General features: G+C 41.4%; 1 non-coding gene across 1 annotated transcript; it reads right to left on the bottom strand.

The window, feature by feature from the left end:
* Positions 1–2879: 2879 nt before the first annotated feature.
* Positions 2880–2983, bottom strand: LOC112793944 (small nucleolar RNA R71). Its single transcript, XR_003198630.1, has one exon. It is a non-coding gene; the product is annotated as a small nucleolar RNA R71 (small nucleolar RNA).
* Positions 2984–17088: the final 14105 nt, after the last annotated feature.

Raw genomic sequence — 17088 nt, forward strand, 5'->3', positions numbered from 1 at the left:
ACCTTGTCTGTGGTATTCCGAGTAGGATTCCGGGATTGAATGACTGTGACGACCTTCAAACTCGCGATTGTTGGGCGTGATGACAAACGCAAAAGAATCAAGGGATTCTATTCCAACATGATCGAGAACCGACAGATGATTAGCCGTGCTGTGACAGAGCATTTGGACCATTTTCACTAAGAGGATGGGATGTAGCCATTGACAACGGTGATGCCCTACATACAACTTGCCATGGAAAGGAGTAAGAAGGATTGAAAGAAAGCAGTAGGAAAGCAGAGATTCAGAAAGGACACAGCATCTCCTTGCACTTATCTGAAATTTCCACCATTGAATTACATGAGTAACTCTATCTTTATTTCATGTTTATTATTTATTATTATTTGAAAATCTATAACCATCTACTATCTGTCTGACTGAGATTTACAAGGTGACCATAGCTTGCCTCATACCAACAATCTCTATGGGATCGACCCTTACTCACGTAAGGTATTACTTGGACGACCTAGTACACTTGCTGGTTAGTTGTGTGGAGTTGTGACTATGTGTGATTCACGTTTGAGAGCGCTACCAAGTTTATTGGTGCCATTGTTGATGATCACAATTTTGTGCATAAAATTTTTGGCGCCGTTGCCGGGGATTGTTCGAGTATGGACAACTTACGGTTTGTCTTGTTGCTCAGATTAGGTAATTTTCTTTTTTTTTTTTATTTTCAAAAAAGTTTTTCAAAAATATATTTTTTTTAAAATTTATCCCTTTTTTCGAAAAAAAAAATATTTTTTCTTTGTTTTCGAAAAATTATTCAAAATTTTTAAGAATGAATTCTAGTGTTTCATAAAGTAGGTTGAAGCTTGGCTGGTTGTAAAGCCATGCCTAATTCCTGGGGTTTTGATTGAAGACTATGAATTCATTACTTCCTTTTTCCAAAATATGTTTTCGAAAAATTTATTAAGAAAATCCAAAAAATTCATAAAAACAAAAAATATTTTGTGTTTCTTGTTTGAGTCTTGAGTCAATTTATAAGTTTGGTGTCTATTGCATGTTCATCTTATTCTTGCACTTTTTTTTTCGAAAATTCATGCATTCATAGTGTTCTTCATGATCTTCAAGTTGTTCTTGGTATGTCTTCTTGTTTGATCTTGATGTTTTCTTGTTTTGTGTCTTTTATTGTTTTTCATATGCACTTTTGCATTCATAGTGTCCATGCATTAAAGAATTCTAAGTTTGGTGTCTTGCATGTTTTTTTTGCATCAAAAATTTTTTAAAAATATGTTCTTGATGTTCATCATGATCTTCAAAGTGTTCTTGGTGTTCATCTTGACATTCATAGTGTTCTTGTATGCATCATGTGTTTTGATAAAAAATTTTCATGTTGTGGGTCATATTTGTGTTTTTCTCTCTCATCATTAAAAATTCAAAAATCAAAAAAATATCTTTTCCTTATTTCTCTCAAAAATTCAAAATTTTGGGTTGACTTAGGTCAAAAATTTTTAAAATAAGTTGTTTTCTTATTAGTCAAGTCAAAATTTCAATTTTAAAAATCTTATCTTTTCAAAACTGTTTCAAAAATCAAATCTTTTTCATTTTTTATATATTTTTGAAAATTTCTTTTAAATTGATTTTCAAAATCTTTTTTTATCTTTATTTCATAATTTTTGAAATTACACTAACAATTAATGTGATTGATTCAAAAATTTGAAGTTTGTTACTTTCTTATTAAGAAAGGTTCAATCTTTAAATTCTAAAATCATATATTTTAGTTTCTTGTTAGTTAAGTAATTAATTTTAATTTTAAAAATTAAATCTATCTTATCTTATCTTTTATATCATATCTTTTTCAAAATTTTATCTTTTTCAAAATTTGATTTTAAAATATCTTTTCTAACTTCTTATCTTCTTATCTTTTCAAAATTGAATTTCAAATTTTTCTCAATCAACTAACTAACTTTTTATTTGTTTCTTATCTTTTTCAAAACCACCTAACTACTTTTCTCTCTCTAATTTTTGAAAATATCTCCCCCTTTTTCAAAATTATTCTTAAATTAATTAATTGTTTCAATTTTTAATTTTAATTTTATTTCTTATCTTAATTCTAAAAAATTATTAACTCCTTCTCAAAAACTATTTTCGAAATTCTTTCCCTCTCCTCTTCTTCTATTTATTTATTTATTCACTAACACTTCTCTTCACCTCTCTTCATCTCAAATCACTGTCCCTACCTTTACCCTTTATTCAGACTATTCATTCTTCTTCACTCTTATCCCCTTCTTCTTCTACTAATAATAAGGAACCTCTTTACTGTGACATAGATGATTCCTCTTCTTTTTCTGTTTTCTTCTCTTTCATATGAGCAGGAAAAGGAAAAAGGCATTCTTGTTGAAGCTGATCCAGAACCTGAAAGGACTCTGAAGAGGAAACTAAGAGAAGCTAAATTACAACAATCCAGAGACAACCTTGCTGAAATTTTCGAACAAGAAAAGGAGATGGCAGCCGAACCCAACAACAATAATGCAAGAAGGATGCTTGGTGATTATACTACACCTACTTCCAAGTTTGATGGAAGAAGCATCTCAATTCCTGCCATTGGAGCAAACAATTTTGAGTTGAAACCTCAAGTAGTTGCTCTAATGCAACAGAACTGCAAGTTTCATGGACTTCCATCAGAAGATCCCTACCAGTTTTTAACTGAGTTCTTGCAGATCTGTGAGACTGTTAAGACTAATGGAGTAGATCCTGAAGTCTACAGGCTCATGCTTTTCCCTTTTGCTGTAAGAGACAAAGCTAGAGCATGGTTGGACTCTCAACCTAAAGATAGCCTAGACTCCTGGGATAAGCTGGTCACGGCCTTCTTGGCTAAGTTCTTTCCTCCTCAAAAGCTGAGCAAGCTTAGAGTGGATGTTCAGACCTTCAAACAAAAAGATGGTGAATCCCTCTATGAAGCTTGGGAAAGATACAAGCAGATGACCAAAAGATGTCCTTCTGACATGTTTTTAGAATGGACCATGATAGATATATTCTATTATGGTCTATCTGAGTTCTCTAAGATGTCACTAGACCACTCTGCAGGTGGATCCATTCACCTAAAGAAAACGCTTGCAGAGGCTCAATAACTTATTGACATGGTTGCAAATAACCAATTCATGTACACTTCTGAGAGGAATTCCGTGAATAATGGGATGCCTCAAAGGAAGGGAGTTCTTGAAATTGATGCTCTGAATGCCATTTTGGCTCAGAACAAAATGTTGACTCAGCAAGTCAACATGATTTCTCAAAGTCTGAATGGATGGCAAAATGCATCCAATAGTACTAAAGAGGCATCTTTTGAAGAAGAAGCTTATGATCCTGAGAACCCTGCAATAGCAGAGGTAAATTATATGGGTGAACTTTATGGAAACACCTATAATTCATCATGGAGAAATCATCCAAATTTCTCATGGAAGGATCAACAAAAGTCTCAGCAAGGCTTTAATAATGGTGGAAGAAATATGCTCAACAATATCAAACCTTATCCATCACCTTATCAGCAACAGACAGAGAATTATGAACAGAATACCTCTAACTTAGAAAACTTAGTCTCTGATCTGTCTAAGGCCACTTTAAGTTTCATGAGTGAAACAAGGTCCTCCATTAGAAATTTGGAGGCACAAGTGGGCCAGTTGAGTAAGAAAATCACTGAAACTCCTCCTAATACTCTCCCAAGCAATACAGAAGAGAATCCAAAGAGAGAGTGCAAGGCAATTGATATAGTCAATATGACCGAATACAAGGAGAAAGGGGAGGACGTGAATCCCAATGAGAAAAACCTCATGGGACGTCTCCCAACCAAGAAGGAGTTTCCTATTGAGGACCCAAAGGAATCCGAGGCTCATATAGAGACCATAGAGATTCCATTAAACCTCCTTCTGCCATTCATGAGCTCTGAAGACTATTCTTCCTCTGAAGAGGATGAAGATGTAACTGGAGAGTAAGTTGCTCAATATCTAGGAGCTATCATGAAGCTGAATGCCAAGTTATTTGGTAATGAGACTTGGGAAGGTGAACCTCCCTTGCTCATCAGTGAACTAGATACATGGGTTCAGCAAACTTTACCTCAAAAGAAACAAAATCCTGGCAAATTCTTAAGACCCTGTACCATAGGTACCATGACCTTTGAAAAGGCTCTGTGTGACCTGGGGTCAAGCATAAATCTGATGCCACTCTCTGTAATGGAGAAGTTGGGGATCATTGAGGTACAGCCTGCCTTATTCTCATTACAAATGGCAGACAAGTCAGTAAGACTAGCTTATGGATTGGTAGAGGACGTGTTGGTAAAGGTTGAAGGCCTTTACATCCCTGCTGATTTCATAATCTTAGACACTAGGAAGGAGGAGGATGAATGCATCATCCTTGGAAGACCTTTCCTAGCCACAGCAGGAGCTGTGATAGATGTTAACAAAGGAGAATTAGTCCTTCAATTGAATGGGGACTGATGAGCGAATAATTTATACGCTTTTTGGCATTATTTTTAGGTAGTTTTAGTAAGTTTAAGCTACTTTCTGGGATGTTTTCATTAGTTTTTACGTTAAATTCACATTTCTGGACTTTACTATGAGTTTGTGTGTTTTTCTGTGATTTCAGGTAATTTCTGGCTGAAATTGAGGGACTTGAGCAAAACTCTGATAGGAGGCTGACAAAGGACTGCTGATGCTGTTGGAATCTAACCTCCCTGTACTCAAAATGGATTTTCTGGAGCTATAGAACTCCAAATGGCACGCTTACAACGGCGTTGGAAAGTAGACATCCAGAGCTTTCCTACAATATATAATAGTCCATACTTTAGTCGGGAATTGACGACGTAAAGTGGCGCTCAACGCCAAGTACATGCTGCTGTCTGGAGTTAAACGCCAGAAACACGTCACAACCCGGAGTTGAACGCCCAAAACACGTTATAACTTGGCGTTCAACTCCAAGAGAAGCCTCAGCTCGTGGATAGATCAAGCTCAGTCCAAACATACACCAAGTGGGCCCCGGAAGTGAATTTATGCATCAATTACTTACTCATGTAAACCCTAGTAGTTAGTTTAGTATAAATAAGACTTTTTACTAGTGTATTAGTCATCTTTTGGCCATTCGGTCTTTTGAAAATTTATACGCTTTTTGGCATTATTTTTAGGTAGTTTTTAGTAGGATCTAGCTACTTTTAGGGATGTTTTCATTAGTTTTTATGCTAAATTCATATTTCTGGACTTTGCTATGAGTTTGTGTGTTTTTTTGTGATTTCAGGTAATTTCTGGCTGAAATTGAGGGACCTGAGCAAAACTCTGATAAAAGGCTGACAAAGGACTGCTGATGCTGTTGGATTCTGACCTCCCTGCACTCGAAATGGATTTTCTGGAGCTACAGAACTCTAAATGGCGCGCTCTCAATGGCGTTGGAAAGTAGACATCCAGAGCTTTCCATCAATATATAATAGTCCATACTTTATTCGTGATTAGACGATGTAAACTTGCGCTCAATGCCAGTTCTATGCTTCATTCTGGAGTCAAACGCCAGAAACACGTCACGACCCAGAGTTGAACGCCAAAAACACGTTACAACTTGGCGTTCAACTCCAAGATAAGCCTCAGCTCGTGTAAAGATCAAGTTCAGTCCAAGCACACACCAAGTGGGCCCCGGAAGTGGATTTATGCATCAATTACTTACTTCTGTAAACCTTAATAGCTAGTTTAGTATAAATAGAACATTTTACTATTGTATTAGACATCTTTGGTCTCAGTTTTATTTTATTATCCATCCTAGGAGACTATGATCACGTTTTGGGGGCTGGCCATTCGGCCATGCCTGATCCTTCATCACTTATGTATTTTCAACGGTGGAGTTTCTACACACCACAGATTAAGGGTGTGGAGCTCTGCTGTACCTCAAGTTTCAATGCAATTACTACTATTTTCTATTCAATTCCGCTTGTTCTTATTCTAAGATATTCGTTGCACTTTAACATGATGAATATGATGATCTGTGACACTCATCATCATTCTCACCTATGAACGCGTGACTGACAACCACTTCCGTTCTACTTTAGGCCGGGTGCATGTCTCTTGGATTCCTTAATCAGAATCTTCGTGGTATAAGCTAGAATTGATGGCGGCATTCATGGGAATCCCGAAAGTCTAACCTTGTCTGTGGTATTTCGAGTAGGATTCCGGGATTGAATGACTGTGACGAACTTCAAACTTGCGATTGTTGGGAGTAATGACAAACGCAAAAGAATCAAGGGATTCTATTCCAACATGGTCGAGAACCGACAGATGATTAGCCGTACTGTGACAGAGCATTTGGACCATTTTCACTAAGAGGATGGGATGTAGCCATTGACAACGGTGATGCCCTACATACAGCTTGCCATGGAAAGGAGTAAGAAGGATTGAAGGAAGGCAGTAGGAAAGCAGAGATTCAGAAAGGACACAGCATCTCCTTGCACTTATCTAAAATTCCCACCATTGAATTACATGAGTAACTCTATCTTTATTTCATGTTTATTATTTATTATTATTCAAAAATCCATAACCATCTACTATCTGCCTGACTGAGATTTACAAGGTGACCATAGCTTGCCTCATACCAACAATCTCTGTGGGATCGACCCTTACTCACGTAAGGTATTACTCTGATGACCCAGTACACTTGCTGGTTAGTTGTGTGGAGTTGTGAATAAGTGTGATTCACGTTTGAGAGCACTACCAAGTTTATTGGCGCCATTGTTGATGATCATAATTTCGTGCACTAGTTCGCACCTTTGGGACCTCCGTCCGACTTGTGAGCGTGAGTGAACGGGGGTGGTACCTGCAAAGACACTCCGATGCCTAAGTCAGCAAGGGTGTGAGCAGGTCTAGAGAGTATTGGGAATTAGGGATACCTGAGGGGTGTCAGTGTATTTATAGTGGTGAACCAATAACCACAGTTGGAGTAGTTCCACTTTTTAAGGTGGATAACCGTCCCTTTATCTTAGGAAAGTTGCGATATGGCTCTTGGAAGTGGGCTGAGAGATTTTAGAGGCAGTTATTATCTGCCACCTGATCCTCGTTTCTGACTTCCTTAGAGCAAGTCGTGGTGAGAATCGACTTCTCAGGGGAAGGTCGGTGTACTGTGAGACTCAACCCCGTGGGTTGGGCTTGTCATTTGGACCTGGACCTTAGCGTTGGGCCAGGGTATGAACAGTTCCCCTACTCGAGCCCAATTTATTTTAAGAGATAGGGTCGAGTATTATAACTTGGGACCGTAGCCGACCTAATAAGGAACCGACATGATTTTTCGGAACCGACGTGTTTTAAAAACTCTCAACAGTCGCGTCTAATCAAATGTCACGTCTCTAGAGGTTTGAGCATTCATACGCGGGGGCGGTTACATTGGCAACGGTGCAACTCTTAAATGGCTTGCGTCGTTTTACCTTTATGCCCCTAACGTGTTTATAAATACTTTTTCCTCTCCTCGCTTGTTTCGTTTCTGAAAACTTTTCTACCTGCACCTTTTACTGTTCGAAAGAAGAAAGCTCCTTCCTTTTCGAGTGCTGTTGCTTCCACCTTTCTGCGCGAGGAAAAAGGTCAGTTTCTTTTCTTACTCTTTCTTTATAGAGTTTTTCATTTTTCATGTTTTGTTCTGTAGAGTGTAGATGGTAATCTCGGTGTTTCTCTGCTTAGTTTGAGAGACTTGCCTCGGACCCTTAGAGACCCTATTTTTTATTCTTTTTCTTTTTCCTTTGTAGGTTTTGCTATCCCTTTCTAGAAAAACAAAATGTCTTCTGTTGAAATCCTTGCTCAATGGGTGGATGTCACGGTTTTGGGGGAAGAACCTCTTGTTGACATTGACTTCATCACTAACCTTCGCACTCATCATAGGCTTTGTACTTCTGATGAGGATGAGCCGAAATATGAACTGATTGCCTCGGGTCCGGAAGACCGGGTTTGTTTTGGGAGGGCTTATGAGGCAGCCCCTTATTTTTTCTACATGTATGAGAGCATGATTACCTGCTTAGGCATTTTTCTCCCTTTTTCCGACTTCAAGATAGATGTTTTATGCCACTGTCGTGTTGCTCCTACCCAGCTCCACCCCAACTCTTGGGATTTTTTGAAAATTTACCAATTTATCAGCCATGCTTTAGACTTTTCGACTTCTTTGAAGATTTTCTTTTATCTCTTTCATATGACTAAGCCCTTCAGTGGGCAAAATAACAAACAGCAGTGGGTGTCTTTCCGGGCCATACAAGGTCGGAGAGTTTTTACCCTTTTTGATGAGTCCTTCCATGATTTCAAAAATTTCTTTTCAAAGTTCAAGCTATAGAGGGTCACCACCCCTTTTTCCTGGATGAAACTTCTTCTCATCATTTTTCCCTGTACTGGATAGAGGCCTCTCCTTGTGAAAAATATGGTTTGGATAATTTGGATGGGGTGGAGGCGGCCAGTGTGGGGTTTCTCCAAGAAGTATGGGGGAGAGCCCCCTACCTGGATACGAAAAAGTTTCTCCAGGGGTCTCCGACCTTTGTCCAGACTCAATTAGGTAGCTTTTCTTAGTTTATCATATTTTCCGACTTGATGTTTGCACGACTATTTCTTCCGACTTATTTTACTGACTTTAACTACCTAATTGTTCTTGCAGAAATGGCGAAGAAGAATTCCAGGGAGTCTTACCAGAGGGTTCAGGAGGCCAAAGCAAGATCCCGTGCCAGAGTCGCCAGTGCCAGTGCAGCTGGTCCTTCCTCTCCCCCTCCTTCTCAAAATTTGGGGACCCCCACTCGTCCTATTGTCATTTCTTCTTTAGCCTCTTCTCTGTCGTCCCCTCCTCCCCGATCTTCCCCTGAGCCCGAAAAGAAGAAGTGCAAGACTTTAGAGTCTCGTTCTTCTTTTGAAGGTGAGGCCAAGGTGGATGCGCCTCAGTTTGTTCGGAAGCATATCTATCCTCATACTCGTATAAGTATGGATGATGCTTCTGTTTGAAACCACCTTACTATTCTGGCTCAGGAGAGTATCAGGGCGGCAGGGGTGTGCACAAAGTTTCTTGATATTTTTGAGAAGACTCCCTTCAGCTCTTTGGTTCATCCCTGAGGGTTGAAGAGCTAAAGGGGAGGATTCTTTTGTATCAGGAGGCTGAGAAGAGTCTGAAGGAGGAGGTCGCCAAGTTGAAGGAGGAGAGGGATAATCTCCGGAAGGAGGAGGAGAAGTTGATGGGCCGGTGCTCTATGGCAGAGGGTCTGCAGGAGAAGGAAGAGCAGAGCTATTCGAGCTTGTTCCAGGGCCTTGTGGAGGTTAAAAAAGATTTGGTAAGAGCTCAGGATGCTTATGCAGATCTGGAGGACTCCATTGCTGAGGGATCCGAAGAGGCATGTAGGGTCTTTAAGGAGCAGGTCGGGGTTATTGCTCCCGACCTAGATTTCTCCTCTTTAGATCCTGATAAGGTCGTAATCGACGGGGCTATTGTATCTCCTCCCCGACCTGTGTCTGAGTCCGAGTTAAAAACTCGGGGCCAGAGGATAATAGAGTCCCCTCCCCGACCAGAAGATGCTTCGAGTTCTTCAAAGGCTCCTGAAACTTCCACTCCATCTCCTATGGACATTTCTCTCCCAGAATCTGGTGGTGCTCCGACTACTCTCCCTGGCTCTGGTGGTGACGTCCTTCCAAACTGAAAAAATTATTTGTGGCTATATGGGGGCCCGGCCTGTGGGTCCCCCTTTTTTAAACTATTTCATTTTTATTTTGTGGTGGTATCCTGCTGACATTTTCCTGGCCTTTTATGGCTGTAAACAAAATATTTAAAAATACCATTTTTTTGGACAAAGGGTTTAGGTTATCTTTATTGGTTGTGTGCATGCCTTTTCTATTTAGGTTTCGAAAAAACCCTTTTGATCTTTGTTTTGAAAAACTTTTTTCTTGGTTGGCTGTCCCTTCTTCTAAGTTTTTCTCAAATTTTTCTTGAAGGCTTGGGACAGTCTTTTCCTTAGTACTTTCTATAGGTTTTCTGATCTCTTTTCGGTATTCCTCGTACTCAATTTTTTTATTAAGTTCTTATAACTTAGGTTATTTTTGCGATGCCTTTCTTTATTTCTCAGTTTTTTCCGACTTGTTAGTCAGATATTTCCAAGTTTATTCATGATCGACTTTTATAACCTCTTTACACCGACTTGTACCTCGTCGTTTTATCCTAACGACCATTTAGGTCGTTTCATGGGACTTTCACGCTTTGTCGAGCTTAATTCGGTGGGTTTCGTAGAAAGAAAGAAAGCGAGAAGGAATTTATAAGAGATATTGTAAAAGATCTTATTTATTTGCGGAGGTACTTTATTGCTACTAAGGGTTTTGGACTATCTATGACCCCTTAGTCTCTACTATGATGCCTCGTTAAAAACCCCTCTTCATAAAAAACCCTTTTCTTTTGGGAAAAAACCATGAAGTTGGGGAAAAGAGTACATCAGGGAGTAGAGTTTGCTTTTAACTGTAGTACCTTTTCATATTACAAGCATGCCACGACCTAGGTAGCTCGGTGCCGTTTAAGTCGGTCACTTTGTAATAACCTTTCCCTAAGACCTCACTAATCTTGTATGGTCCCTTCCAATTAGCAGCAAGCTTTCCCTCTCCAGATTTATTGACTCCAATGTCGTTTCCGATTAAGATCAAGTTATCTGGGGCGAAGCTCCTTCGAATGACTTTTTTGTTGTATCTGTTCGTCATGGTTTGTTTCAATGCTGCTTCTCTAATGTGGGCTCATTCTCGGACTTCGGGGAGTAGCTCAAGCTCTTCTTTGTGTCCCTGTATTTTTCCAACCTCGTCGTAGAAGCTCACCCTTGGGCTTTGCTCGTTGATTTCAACCGGTATCATGGCTTCTATGCTATAAGCAAGTCAGAAGGGTGTTTCTCCTGTGGCAGACTGAGGTGTGGTCCGATAAGCCCAAAATACTTATGGGAGTTTCTCAGCCCAGGCTCCCTTTGTGTCCTGCAACCTTTTCTTCAACCCTGCCAGTATGACCTTGTTTGCTGCCTCGGCTTGTCCATTTGCTTGTGGATGTTCCACCGATATAAATTGATGTTTGATTTTCATGCTGGCTACTAGGTTTTTGAAGGTTGAGTCGGTGAACTGAGTGCCATTATCGGTAGTGATGGAGTGAGGTACCCCATACCTGGTGATATTGTTGTTATAGAGAAACTTTCGACTTCTCTGAGCGGTGATGGTGGCCAATGGTTCTGCTTCTATCCACTTTGTGAAATAATCCACTCCCACTATTAGATACTTTACTTGCCCCGACGCTTGGGGGAATGGTCCTAGCAAGTCCAATCCCATTTTGCAAAAGGCCATGGGGAAGTTATACTAATGTGCTCCTTAGGAGGGGCTACATGGAAGTTTGCATGCATTTGGCATGGTTGGCACTTTTTCACAAATTCTGTGGAATCTTTTTTTAAGGTCAGTGATGAGAGGATTTTTGCGTGGTCTAGAATTCAGAATAAATTTCCGTTGCAAGTATAGCTTCTGAACCAACAAAAGTCCTTTCATACAAACGTTTTGGTTGTCAAAAGTAACAAACCCCTTTAAAATTGATAACCGAGTATTTAAACCTCAGGTCGTCTTCTCAAGGAATTGCAGGGAGAAATGTTCTTATTATTGGTTATGGAAAAACAATGTTTGGGGTTGAAAAAAAAAGTTTCAAGCAAGAGAAATAGATTACAGAATTGATAAATTAATAACTAATAAAACTTTTGGCAAGGTATTAGAACTGGAAGTCCTATCCTTATCAATTGTGATGAGAATTGGATTTTAATCCCACTTAGTTAACCTTTACTAAAGCAAAGGAAAGTCAAGTGAAATAATTAGTTTGATTCTCAAGTCCTAGTCAATTCCTGTGGGAAGACTAGCTTTAGAGCGATCTGCCAATTTTAACCACTGCTTTATTTGATAATTCAAGAGTTACCAATTATTTAACTCAAGCCAAGAGGGAAAATTCTAAATTAAATTGAAGACATCATAAATAGAATAAAGCAATCATAAATCTGAAAATACTTCAAATTATATCAAATAGAAATATCAAATGTAACATGGAAAAGTTCATATACAAAGATAAGAGAAAGTAAATAAAAAGAAACATTGAACCTGGGATCGAGAGTCACTCCTAAAACTAAGAGAAGTCCTAAATCCCTATCCTAAGAGAGAGAGAGGAGAGAACCTCTCTCCAAACTAAACCTAAATCATGGAAAGTAACTAAAAATGCGAGCTCTCCCCCGAATGAATGTATTTTCCCACTTCATAACCTCTGGTCTATGCCTTCTGGACTTGGATTTGGTCCAAAAAGAGCTTCAGAATTCGCTATGAGAGTTTTCTGTAATTTCTGGTGCGTGGCCTCTGTCACGCGTCCGCGTAGGTCACGCGGTCGTGTCGATTGGAGTTTTCCTTATCGCGCGGTCGCGTTAGTCATGCGGCCGCGTCATAGGTGTTCTTCTTTAGGTGCGCGGTCGCGTTAGTCATGCAGCCGCGTCACTGCTTCTTCGCGCTTGGCATGCGGCCGCGTCGTCCATGTGGTCGCGTGGATGCCAGTTTCTCCAAAACTCCTTTTTACGCTTTCCTTCCATTTTTGTATGTTCCCTTTTCCATCCTTTAAGTCATTCCTGCCTTAGAAGATCTGAAGCTACTCAACACATTAATCATGGCATCGAATGGAAATAAAGGTAATTAAAATAATTAATTCTAAAGCATAGGAAACATGTTTTTCACATACATCACATAATAAGGAAGGGAAAGTAAAAACATGCAATTAATATGAATAAGTGGGTGAAGGATTGAATAAATCACTCAAACTAAGCACAAAATATATCATAAAATATGGGTTTATCAGTTGGCCAGTAGAACCCAGCTCGGATTACCTTTCTAGCTAATGACCTTGCTCCAAGATGGTTTCCGCAGATTCCATTGTGTACCTCCTCTAGCACCTCGGTTGTTTTTGAGGTCGGGATGCACTTTAGTAGTGGTGTTGATATCCCCCTTTTATAGAGGATATTTTTCACCAGCGTGTAGTTTTGTGCTTCCTTCTGGATCTTTTTGGCCTCTTTTTCCTCTTTGGGGAGGATGTCGAATTTCAGGTATTCGACTAAGGGCTTCATCCACCCGAGATCTAACCTGGCGACCTCAAAGACATCTTGAACAGCCTCCGTTTTGACCACAGAGGGTTCGGGGAGAGTTTCTTGGATTAGGCTTCTGTTGTTCCCTCCTGGTTTGGTACTTGCGTGCTTGGAGAGGGCGTCTGCCCTGCTGTTGAAGTCCCGAGCTATATGCTTTACCTCGGTCTTCTCAAAGCACCTAAGGTGCTCCAGGGTTTTGTCCAAGTACCTTTTCATATTAGGATCTTTGCCCTGATACTCTCCATTTATTTGGGAGGTCACCACCTGAGAGTCGCTGAATATCATTACTTTGGTTGCAACAACTTCTTCTGCCAGCTTTAACCCTGCAATCAAGGCTTCATATTCTGCCTGATTATTGGAAGCTGGAAACTCGAACTTGAGGGAGACTTCTATTTGTGTTCCCCCTTCGCTAACCAGTATTATGCCTGCACCGCTTCCAACCTTGTTGGAGGACCCATCTACATATAACTCCCATGTAGTGAATTTTTCCTCTTGATCTCCGGCGTATTCTTCTAGAAGTCGATGAGGCATTGAGCTTTTATTGCCATCCAGGCTTCGTATTTCAGGTCAAATTCGGAGAGCTCTATTGCCCATTGAACCATTCTGCCCGCAATGTCCCTCTTCTGGAGGATCTGCTTCATGGGCTGGTTCGTTCGGACTTTTATCGTGTACGCTTGGAAATACGACCGTAATCGGCGTGAGGCTACAACTAAGGAGTATGCAAACTTTTCAAGTTTTTGATACTTTAGTTCTGGGCCTTGTAAAACTTTGCTGGTGAAGTACACAAGATGCTGCCCGACCTCATCTTCCCGTATTAGAGCTGATGCTACAGCTCTGTCTGCTACTGGCAGATACAGGACGAGCTCTTCCCCGACTATGGGTCGGGTCAGAATCGGAGGCTGGCTCAAAAACCTTTTGAACTCCTGGAATGCTTCTTCGCATTCTGAAGTCCATTCGAACTGACATCCTTTTCTTAGTAGAGAGAATAGTGGAAGGAATCTTAGTGCCGACCCCGCCAGGAATCTGGAAAGGGCGGCGAGCCGGCCGTTCAATTGTGGAACCTCCCTTAGACAAGTCGGGTTTTTCATTTCTAGAATAGTTTTGTACTTATCGGGGTTTTTCATTCCTCCTTGGTTTTCACCAGCATGTCATCTACGTAGACCTCCATTAAGTTCTCGAAGTAGGGAGCGAACACTTTATTCATCAACCTTTGATATGTGGCCCCAGCATTTTTCAATCCAAAAGGCATTACCACATAGCAGTAGTTTGCTCTAGGTGTGATGAATGAAGTTTTTTCCTCATCCGGCTTATACATCGGGATTTGGCTGTATCCCGAGTAAGCATCCATAAACGACAAGTACTGATACCCTGAGCTTGCATCTACTAGGGTGTCAATACTGGAAAGTGGATATGGGTCTTTGGGGCACGCTTTGTTCAGATCGGTGTAGTCGACGCACATCCTCCACTTGCCATTTTACTTTTTGAGTAGCACTACATTTGCTAGCCATGCCGGATACTTGACTTCTCGGATGAAGTCGGCCTCCAAGAGGGCTTGAACTTGCTCCTCCACCACCTGAGCTCGTTCTGTTCTGAGCTTGCGCCTGCGCTGCTGTACGGGTCGTGATCTGGGGTATACTGAAAGCTTGTGGGACATGAGCTGAGGGTCTATCCCTGGCATGTCGGAAGCTTTCCAAGCGAAGAGATCAGAATTATCTTGCAGGAGCTTTATCAGCCTCTGTTTCAAGTCTCCGTCTAGGCTGGCCCCTATGTTGGTATTTTTTTCCTTCCTCTTTTCCGATTTGAACCTCTTCAGTTCTTCTCCCCGGCTGTGGCCGTAGCTATTCTTTAGCTTTTATTCCCCCGAGCTCTATAGTGTGAACTTCCTTGCTCTTTCCTCGGAGGTTCAAGCTTTTATTGTAGCATTTTCTTGCCAACTTTTGGTCTCCCCGTACTGTCGCTATTCCCTTAGGTGTTGGGAATTTCATGTAAAGGTGAGGGGTTGACACCACCGCTCCGAGCTGATTTAGCATAGTCCTGCTGATCAAGGCGTTATACGCCTATCCGACATCGATGATGATAAAGTTGATGCTCAGAGTTTTGAAATTTTTCCCCTTTTCGAAAGTCGTGTGGAGGGGGATGCATTCCAGTGGGTTAATTGACATGTCTCCTAACCTATACAGGGTGTCCGGGTAAGCTTTTAGCTCCCTTTCATCCAACCCTAATTTGTCGAATGCGGGCTTAAAGAGGATGTCCGCCGAACTCCCTTGGTCCACCAAGGTTCTGTGGAGGTTGGCATTTGCCAAGATCATGGTTATCACCACCGGGTCGTCATGCCCGAGCATGATCCCCTGCCCGTCCTCTTTGGTGAACGAGATGGTTGGGAGATCAGTAGACTCGTTTCCGACTTGATAAACTCGCTTTAGGTGTCTTTTGCGAGATGACTTAGTGAGTCCCCCTCCCGCGAATCCTCCAGAGATCATATGTTTGTGTCTCTCGGGGGTTTGTGGTGGTGGGTCTCTTTTGTCCTCATCATCCCGCTTTCTTTTTCCATGATTGTCCGACCTTTCCATGAGATATCTATCAAGTCGGCCTTTCCTGGCCAACCTTTCTATCACATTTTAAGGTCGTAGCAATCATTTGTTGAGTGGCCATACATCTTATGGTACTCACAGTAGTCACCGCGGCTTCCTCCCTTTTTGTTTTTGATGGGTCTAGAGGGCGACAATCTTTCAGTATTACAGATTTCTCTGTATACGTCTACTAGGGAAACTTTTAGAGGAGTATAGGAGTGATATCTCCTCGGCCTATCGGGACCGACCTCCTCTTTTTTCTTGGGCTCCCTTTCTTTCTCTTTTGCTGAGTGAGGGGGCCTTTGTCGCCAGCTTGGCTCCCGTAATCTGGCATTTTCCTCCATGTTGAAGTACTTTTCTGCTCTCTCTTGTACATCACTCAAAGAGGTGGGGTGCCTTTTTGATATGGACTGAGAGAAGGGGCCATCTCTAAGTCCATTTACTAGCCCATGATAACTGCCTCTGTGGCAGGTCTTGAATTTCCAAGCACGCTTCGTTGAACCTTTCCATGTAGTCCCGTAGAGGTTCTCCGACCTCCTGTTTAACTCCCAAGAGACTCGGTGCGTTCTTTACTTTATCCTTCTGGATGGAGAACCTCATTAAGAACTTTCTCGAGAGGTCCTCAAAGCTGGTAACCGACCTTGGGGGAGGCTATCGAACCACTTCATCGCTGTTTTTGACAGGGTGGTCGGGAAAGCTTTGCAGCGAGTCGCATCAGAAGCATCAGCCAGATACATCCGACTTTTGAAATTGCTTAAATGATGCTTCGGGTCTGTAGTTCTGTCATAGAGGTTCATATCATGGCTTTTGAAGTTTCTTGGAACTTTTACCCTCATTATGTCCTCACTGAACGGGTCATCTCCTCCCAGGGGCGACTCTTCTCGGTCACCACGGAAGTTCCGACTTCTAAGGGAAGATTCGAGCTTCAAGAATTTTTCTTCAAACTCTTTTCGTCGCTCTATCTCTTCCCTGAGATTTCACTCTGCCTCTCGTTGTCGTTCTAATTCCTGTTCCAGTTGTTCCAAATAACCTTGGTAACCGTGGACCAACCCCATTAGCTCGGTTGCATGGGGTGGCCCTTCCTTTCCTGATTCTCGTCCTTCCGGGGAGTTTACCTTTGGGTTTTTAAGCCCAGAGGTGTCTTTTCTATACTGGTCGTTAGTTCCTTGGTGAAGGGTCAGGTCTGCGTCGTTGTTTCCGGTATCTAGATTTTCTTGTTCGGAATCAGACGTTGTATGACCATCCTCTGGTGAGTTGTCCGCCATTACTGGTTGATCTCTCGGGTCCCCGGCAACGGCGCCAATGTTACGATGGGTAACCGGAGATTAATGGGCTGGATTCGTTAAGTTGGCCCAATCGTCTGAGGAGGGAATCCTTCGAATGGGTTCGCAC

This window comes from Arachis hypogaea, chromosome 3 (assembly GCF_003086295.3).
Source record: "Arachis hypogaea cultivar Tifrunner chromosome 3, arahy.Tifrunner.gnm2.J5K5, whole genome shotgun sequence".
Lineage (NCBI taxonomy): Eukaryota > Viridiplantae > Streptophyta > Magnoliopsida > Fabales > Fabaceae > Arachis > Arachis hypogaea.